This window comes from Falco rusticolus, chromosome Z (genome assembly GCF_015220075.1).
Source record: "Falco rusticolus isolate bFalRus1 chromosome Z, bFalRus1.pri, whole genome shotgun sequence".
Taxonomy (NCBI): Eukaryota; Metazoa; Chordata; class Aves; order Falconiformes; family Falconidae; genus Falco; species Falco rusticolus.
Window position 1 is genome coordinate 57,711,435 of NC_051210.1, and position 8,159 is coordinate 57,719,593.

General features: G+C 47.2%; 1 protein-coding gene across 1 annotated transcript in view; it reads right to left on the reverse strand.

Annotated features, from left to right (window-relative positions):
• The window catches only part of FAM169A (family with sequence similarity 169 member A), a 37,892-nt gene extending 35,233 nt beyond the window's left edge, over positions 1 to 2,659 (reverse strand). Inside the window, exon 1 of the mRNA XM_037373607.1 lies at positions 2,564 to 2,659. The gene's annotated coding sequence lies outside the window, so the exon portion shown is untranslated. The remainder of the gene's footprint in view (positions 1 to 2,563) is intronic.
• Positions 2,660 to 8,159: the final 5,500 nt, after the last annotated feature.

An 8,159-nucleotide genomic window follows, 5' to 3' on the forward strand; every position in this document is an offset into this window, starting at 1 on the left:
CTTAACACTGAAGTGAACTTCCTCAGTCTTTCTCCAGTGAAGATTCTGCACAGTAATACATACACAATCACAACTATTTAAACCAACCTGCACAGCCAGGATGTTTGGGTAAGTAAGGAGAGTGTGGTGGGTTGAACTTTGGCTGGACACCAGGTGCCCACCAAACCTCTCTATTACTCCTCTCCTCAGCAGGACAGGACAGGGGAGAAAGATAAAAAAACCTGCGGGTCAATACAAAGGCAGTCTAATGAAAGCAATAGTGAGGTCGAACAGGGTGAAGCAAAGGAAAACAGAAGATGTTGTTCTCTACTTCCCATCATCAGGCACTGTTCAGCAACTTTCCAGGAAGCAGGGCTTCACTATGTGTAGCGGCTGCTCTGGAAGACAAACTTATATAACAAATGCCCCGCCTTTTCCTCCCCTCCCCCTTTCCCTTAGCTTCTATATCTGAGCAGACTTCATACGGTACGGAATACTCCTTTGGTCAGTTTGGGTCAGCTGCTCTTGCTTCTCTCCCAAGATCTTCCCCAGCGTCCTGGTGAGGGAGGGAAGGTTGAAGACAGCCTTGATGCTGTGTGAGCACCACTCAGTAGGCAACACCCTGGTGTGTTACCACCACCTTTCTAGCTACCAATACAAAGCACAGCACTACAAGGGCTCAGTGAGACCCAACACAAGTTACCTTTACAATACTAACAGACGTAAAAAACACACACAAGACCTGGTTTTAATAATTAAAAATGTAGAGATATTATCTGCCTTAGTATGTGTGCAGAAGAAGTTAAGAGTACTTTTCAAGTAATTTCTCAGAGTAATGTTTCTTTGTAAAGGAGCTAGTTATGAAACACTCCAAAGAAACTTGGTACTGTGTGTCTTGATCACACATTGCTGGAGAGATTATACTGGAAGAGTACAGCAGAATCCCATTTTAATTACTCATCCTCGACAACAGTAACAAAAGGCACTTTCTTCCATATAGAGCAGATGCTAAGAAAGATCAGACTGGGGGAAGGGGAACGGGTGAGCAACTTTAACACCTGTCTGCTGTATCACAGTCCTCAGCAGCTTTTCATTCATTACTTCAGTGATCATTGCAATGAATTTTAATACCTGAATTTATAGTATAAAACCACGCTGCCCTAATGTTTTTTCCCCCCTCTATGAAATACATACTAAAATATTTTACTAGTGACCATTAAGACAAGAAGTGACAAGTTCTTCAGTAGCTAAATTAAGCTACTGAATCAAACAAGAAAGATGCAGGTGTGGTTAAGGACACAGAAGATTCACTCAGTTCCTAGGGGAAGAGTTTGAAGGCGAGACCATGCTCACTCTGATCTGCAGCAATTTTTTATAGATCCTCCAATAAGGCAGCACTTCTTTTCTTACACTGATCACCCTGCCACAATACTTTTCCCCTTAAAAGCTGCTGGGTTATATACCAGACTATGACCAACGGTGCAGCTCAATTCTTGCACTCCTGCTGCTCCAACTTCCCACCTCCCTCCTGCACACACACAAAAGCTCAAGTATCAGCTGGGAAGTTCCTCCTCACCACAGGCTAGCTTTCCAAATTTCTCATCATTAACACTGAAAACTCCACAGCCCAGAACAGCCTGAAGATCACTCTTCAACGGTTTCCTCTAAACAGGACATTATTACGTAAATAAAAATCAGTGAATCAGTGGATCTGGTTTTTCATTAATGCTAATAAAACCTCCTGCTCCAGCTCACGGAATAACCCACTTTCTCAGGCTCGATTTAACACTCCGTAAGCAGGATAGCAACGCTACATCAACAGATATCTTAGGCAAGATGCTTCCCCTTGTTTTAAGGGAGGGAATCAACCCCATCTCAAAATTAAATTCCCGAACCCCACACATCACACATAGGGACACAGAAGAGCATGTGTGTGTGTCACTGTGCATGTCCACACGCATCTGCACATACACGCACACACAGAGCCATCTTTTGTGGGAGGCACCTATGGTAGCACTGCAATTATTTTCATATATATGCAGAAAGGTAGATGCACGTATATTAGACGTTACACACGAGTGTGCCTATAATACGCAGAATTGCACAGCTACAACAGACGCACCCACAGAAGATGGCTGGCCCTAGCCGACACGGAGTGGCCTGGGCCGAAACTCGCACCAAACTTAGCACCGCGCTAGCCACGGCCCGCACGCCGTGGGGGCCAGGCGAGGCCGGAGGGGCCGGGCCGGGCCGCCCCCCGCCGCGGGAGAGCCTGCGCGACTCTCGCCCGGTGGGGCTGCCCCCAGCCCCCGGCGGCCCGCACGGCGGGATGGGCGGGCGCCTGCCCGGCGCTGCCATGGCCGCGGAGGGGCCGGGCGCTGCCACAGGGTGGGGGCGCGGGTGGCGGGGGCACTGCCGGGGCCTGCGGCGGGCGAGGGGCCGCGGCCGCTCCGGCCCATCCCCACTCGGGCTGCACGCCCCGCGCCCGCCGGCCTGCCTTCCCCCGGCCTCTGCCGGCAGCCGCCCGGCCCTCCCACCTGCGGGACGCCCCCGCAAGCTGCCCCTCGCACCCGCCGCGCCTCACCTCAGTCGGCCGGGAGCCCCCGCGGCGCAGCAATGAATGGAGACCGAGTGGGCGGCGCCACCGACTCACCTCCGCTTAGCACAGTGCCGCTGCCCGGCGCTTTATATCCTCCTCCCCGGCGGCCTCCCCGCCCCTTGCCGCTGACGCACTCCCGCTGCTACGCCCGCGGTCGCCGCTGCTTGCCCCGCGCAGCCCGCCCGCCATGGCGGCTGTCAGCGCCCCTCGCTGTCGTGCCCGGCATGCGGGTAGCGGCGTACCCGCGCCATTGCCTCCTGCCGTGGCGGCGGGTGCGGGGGAACCTGCGCCATCGCCCCCCACCGCGGCAGCCGGTGCGGTACCTGTGGGTACCGCTCAGGCGTGGGGGTGGTGGCACCTGCGCTGTGGCCCTGGCACGCAGAGGGAGCCCGGGGCTGCGCCCCGGAGATCGGTGGTACCCGCGGAGGAAGGCGCAAGGCCACGCGTAGTCTCCCGGTGCTGGGCGGCTCGCCATGAGTCTCGGAGTGAGGCGCCCCCTCTGCCAGAGGTGGCCTCATGGCCCACGCCAGCATGGGCTGCATCCCCCTCTCCAACAGCCAGCCCGCACTGAGGGCCAGCCCGAGGCCTTACCACCGCTCCTGTTCACCAAACGGAGGGGCCAACGGAACTGAATTACGGGCAGGAGCGTGTTTCCCGAAGGAAAAGGGCCAGCCCTGCCCGCCATTGGCCACGGCACCCGAGCGGCCGCTCCCGAGAAGACCTTGTGCCAGGGAGCTGAAGAACAACAAAATCAAAGCAAGGCTCTTGTGAGAGGACAGCACTTGCCCTTGACTCGTGCTGCACAACATACCAGTGCTCCATAGCGTGTGTTCCTTGGGAAGTACAAGGTGCACAGCTATGGTGACATTGGTGGGGTAGAGGAGGCTGGGCATGAAATAGGGTCACTGCCCAATTTGGGGGACAGCAGTCATTCCAGGGACTTCGCAGTGCTATCTGCCAAAGATAGGTTTATCGTTCCAGGGGCCTTAGGAAGAGGGATTCGGTGTATTAATAATGATTATGTGTGTGTCTAAAATGATGTAACTTTGCTGAAACTATCAGATTACAAGGGGGGTTGAGACAGCACAAACAGAACTTTAAATTCAGTGATTACCTTAAAAATCCTTTTATGATCAAGCTTTGACAAATGTCTGCTGCCTATGGAAAAGGAATGGAGATGGGAATATCAATACTTTAGGTCATACTAAAACACTTAGTCCATGAAGAAGCCTTATGATCTCAAAGATCAACTTATAGAGCTCTATGTGGTATAACCAAGGTTTCTGCTACCTTGACATTTTTTCTCCTAATTAGAGTAATACTGATTATATTTTGCACTTGCATTTCAAAGAAAGACAAATATTTTTTACACAGCATTAATGAAAATTGTTCCGCTAACGAAGCATGTTAATGGAGTAAGGTTAGAATTTAACCCTGCCAGAAAATTCTTAAAATTAGTAGCTCTGCCTCCTGTATTTTTTGCTTTCCAGATGAAGTAAAGAACCTAGAAGCTGGTTGTGGGTTTCTGCCTTTATTTTTTTCTGACAGTTCCATGGAAGGACCAAGAACCTTTGGGCCTTTTTTGGTGAAAGATTTTTCATCCCATTTTGTGTTACAGTTTTTGCTAGTTATTTTAAAGGAGATAAGGAGACTTGAACTTACATAATGCAATTTAATAAAAATATTTCCCTTCTTAGTTGCTTAGGATATGGATGTGCTAATAAAATCTTGACCTTCATAGGTCATCTCCAATAGTATTTGGAAATAGATTTGCATTTAATTTTCTTCTTTTTTTTTCTTTACTGTTGCTACTTCTTTCATATTATCTTTTATGTCTGGAAGAACCTCCATGCAAAACCCACAAATAAATACACACTTCCTGCTGTCTTTTTAGCTTAGGTTGTGAGTCTTGCAGGAATCTTGACAAAAGGTGCTTGGTCATAAGTAGTTCTTTTTCTAGTAATCATATTAATCTCACTGTAAGTTTGTGTATCCATTCCTTCTGTCCTATATTGTGCTTACATTGCAAATATTTTAAAGTATGTGCAAACTTACTAGTAAGACTACTCACACCAATAAAATTAAATATATGTAGTGGAGGATCTTACAGATTACATTACAAAGAACTGGGATGTTCCCCTGAACACATATGCAGAGATCACACACACACGCTTACACACTCACACTTCCCCGCCCTGCTACCCCCACCCCCCCACCCCCCCCGGCACACACTACAAGAAGGGGGCCTTTAGCTCTCCTTCAGCATTTTGGATTGCAGTGGTAATTTTTACAGCAAAGACCATATGCTATCATAGCTGTGGTAGCGTACAGGAAAAGGAGATGCCTCCCACAAGTCAATACTTCTGTAAAACCTTTGCATTAAAGAGAGAATGTAGAAGTGGAAGTTCTAGCATCTTACCTTTTTTTCACATCATCTGTGTGGTCTCTTAGAGCAACTGGTAGTTTCCAAGAAATGTGACATTGGAAGGAACCTCACCCATTGTGGTGTGAGGCAAGACTGTGGCTGGGAGATGTTTGTCTAACCTGATTTTTCTTAAATCTCCAATGAGGGAGATAGCCACAGCCTGCCTAGGTGGACTTCTGTGTTAAGGGTTTTTCCCATAATGGAAGACTAAAAGGACAAGTAGCAAGTTCTCATAGTGTCATGATTGTGAATATTATATGCTAAATGACAAGCACACTATGTGGCATGCCAAATACTAGCATGCTGTGTAGCTGCAAGGTATACATCTGACCACGCATTCGCACAGCTTCTGTAGCTTGTACTTCAAACATATGTTCCAGTGATGTATAATATACTTAGAAACAGAATCATAGATTGGCTTGGGTTGGAAGGGACCTTTGAAGATAATCTCGTTCAAGCCTCTTGCCAGGAGCAGGGACATCTCTCAGTAGATCTGGTTGCTAAAAGCCCTGTCCAGCTTGACCTTGAACACATTCAAACATCAGGCATCCACAACTTCTCTGGGCAGCCTACCTGTCCCAGTGTTTCACCACACACATTATGAAAAATGTTACAAAATATACTCATTAGCAGACGTTACAGCTAGTGATCATGGGGCTTACCACTAATTCAACAGGCAAAATACTGGGGTTTACCAGTGGGAGACACGGGTTTGACAGACAAAGAACCAGGTAGCACATATTGCTGGGGTAGCACTGGTGGCTACACACCTGTTGAAGTGCACAGGTAGGGCCAGCAAGATTTGATGTCCAAGAAGGAATTAGTTGTTTATTGTTAATGACTGGGGAGTGGCTAATCCATCCAGAAAGAGGGACAACCTGCTCTTTTCAAGATTTATATAACAGACCAAAGCATAACAAACCAAGCATATAAAACATCCAAAATCACAGCCACTGATGATCCCACTGTATTTCTTTCCTTTCACTTCTAGAAAGGGACAATCTTCGGGGTGTTATTAAATCAGGTGTAAAGAAAGAAACATGCATATTGCAGTTCCTTTTACTAACAGGTTTTTTTTAAACCACATGAAGCAGCTGTGTCAGGTACATCCAGGTACTCCAGCTTTCTTTTCTTTAACCCCTCCCACCACCCTTTCACAGCATTTAGCATCCTTTGCAGAGCCATGTTCACTCCAGTAAAAGTGATGTTACCTTGTCATCTCTATTGATGAGATATTTGGTCCATCCGTGTGACTTACCAGCAAAAGTCTGTGTGTTCCGCTGTGGTGGGCTGACCTTGACTACTGCCTGGAGCACACCAAGGCACTCTTATTACTTCCCCTCCTCAGCTGGGCAGAGGAGAGAACATATGACAAAAGGCTTGCAAGTCGAGATAAGGACAGGGAGTCATTCACCAATTGCAGTCATGGGCAAAACAGACTTGGCTCAGGGATGTTAATTTAATTTATTACTTAATTAATAATAATAAATTAAAAAAATTACAAATCAGAGTAGGATAATGAGAAATAAGAACAAAACTTAAAACACCTTCCCCCCACCCCTCCCAAGGCTCAACTTCACTCCTGACTTGTCTACCTCCTCCTCCTTAGGGGGATGGGGAACAGGGGATGCAGTTAGTCAGTCCATCATGCATCATCTCTGCTGCTATTTCCTCCTCACATTCTTACCCTGCTCCAGCATGGCGTTCCACCCACACCACACAGTCCTCCATGAACTTCTCCAGCATGGGTCCTTCCCACAGGCTACAGTTCTTCACAAAATGGTCCAGCATGCTTTGGCAGAGGGTCCTCCCTGGGCTGCAGGTAGATAGATATCCACTCCATGGACATCCATGGGCTGCAGTAGAGCAACCCTCAGGTCTTCACCAGGGACTGCAGGGGAATCTCTGCTCCAGCACCTGGAGCACCTCCCCCCCCTCCTTCTTCACTGACCTTTGTGTCTGCATAGCCTCTCACATCTTCTCACTCCTCTTTCCCAGCATGCTGTTGTGCAGCAGTTTCTACCCTTTCTTCAATATGTTTTCACAGAGGCACTACTACTGTCGCTGTTTAGCTCAGCCTTTGCCATTGGTGGGTCTGTCTTGGAGCAAGGTAGAAATGGCCCTGTTGTACATGGGAAAAGCTTCTGGCATCTTCTCTCAGAAGCTACCTCTACAGCCCCACTGCTACCAAAACCCTGCCATGCAAACCTGATACATCCACACTTGCATAACAAGGTTTCGCTCTTACGTTTCTGTAGTAAAGCTAGAAACACCTCCCTTTCCTGTCATTTTATTCCACATGTGAAAGGACTTTTCTGTCATCAGAAGTTTCATTATCCAGCAGCATGTAACAGAAATAAGAGTTCCGTCATTAGCACCACTTTTTCAATTTCCAATTTCATAACCTGAAATCTCCCTTTTCTCTCCAAGTACCATATAAGTTTTTGTGTTCCCACTCTGAATTTATTTTGCCTAGCCCCTACTCTCTCAAGGATTCCATGTTCTGTCATCTGGTATGAGAACATTTTTGTGTGGCTATAGTAAGTTTTACCAGGACATGAAGATTTTTGGATCATTTTGGGAGTATTTTGTAAGCTTCTTTCATCTACACTTTCCATTTTTTGACAAAACCTTCTTACTCCCCAAGTACAGAATGGGCATTTATAAATAAACCAAAGGCGCTTTACATGAGCCAGACAGAAAGCTTTCTCTTGTTAAAAAATGGGAAGGTGAGAATAACATCTGGATTACATTGATTTGAGGAGTCATGTCATATATACGGAGATCTTCTGACCTCACACAAGTGGAACTGCAGTGTAAACCATCAACATAGACCTGCTCTTGTACCATGTTGATATTGCAGTCAGATGCGTGATTGCCACACAGGCAGACATATTAATGTGCAAACAGTGTGCAGACCTTTAACCACATCAGCTCTGCTATTTTGCTATATCAGCAAAAGGGCATTAGTAATGCAGAGACCTGTAAATGTGTTAGAAGAAGATGCAACTTGGAATTGCATATATAGGAAGTTCTCTAGGACAGCTCTACCATCACAGAGCAAACCCAGAGAAAACACTTCATGAAAGCTTTGCTATTCTAAGACTGCCCAGATTTGCTTGCTTCATTATTGTATTACCCTTCACATCTTCCACT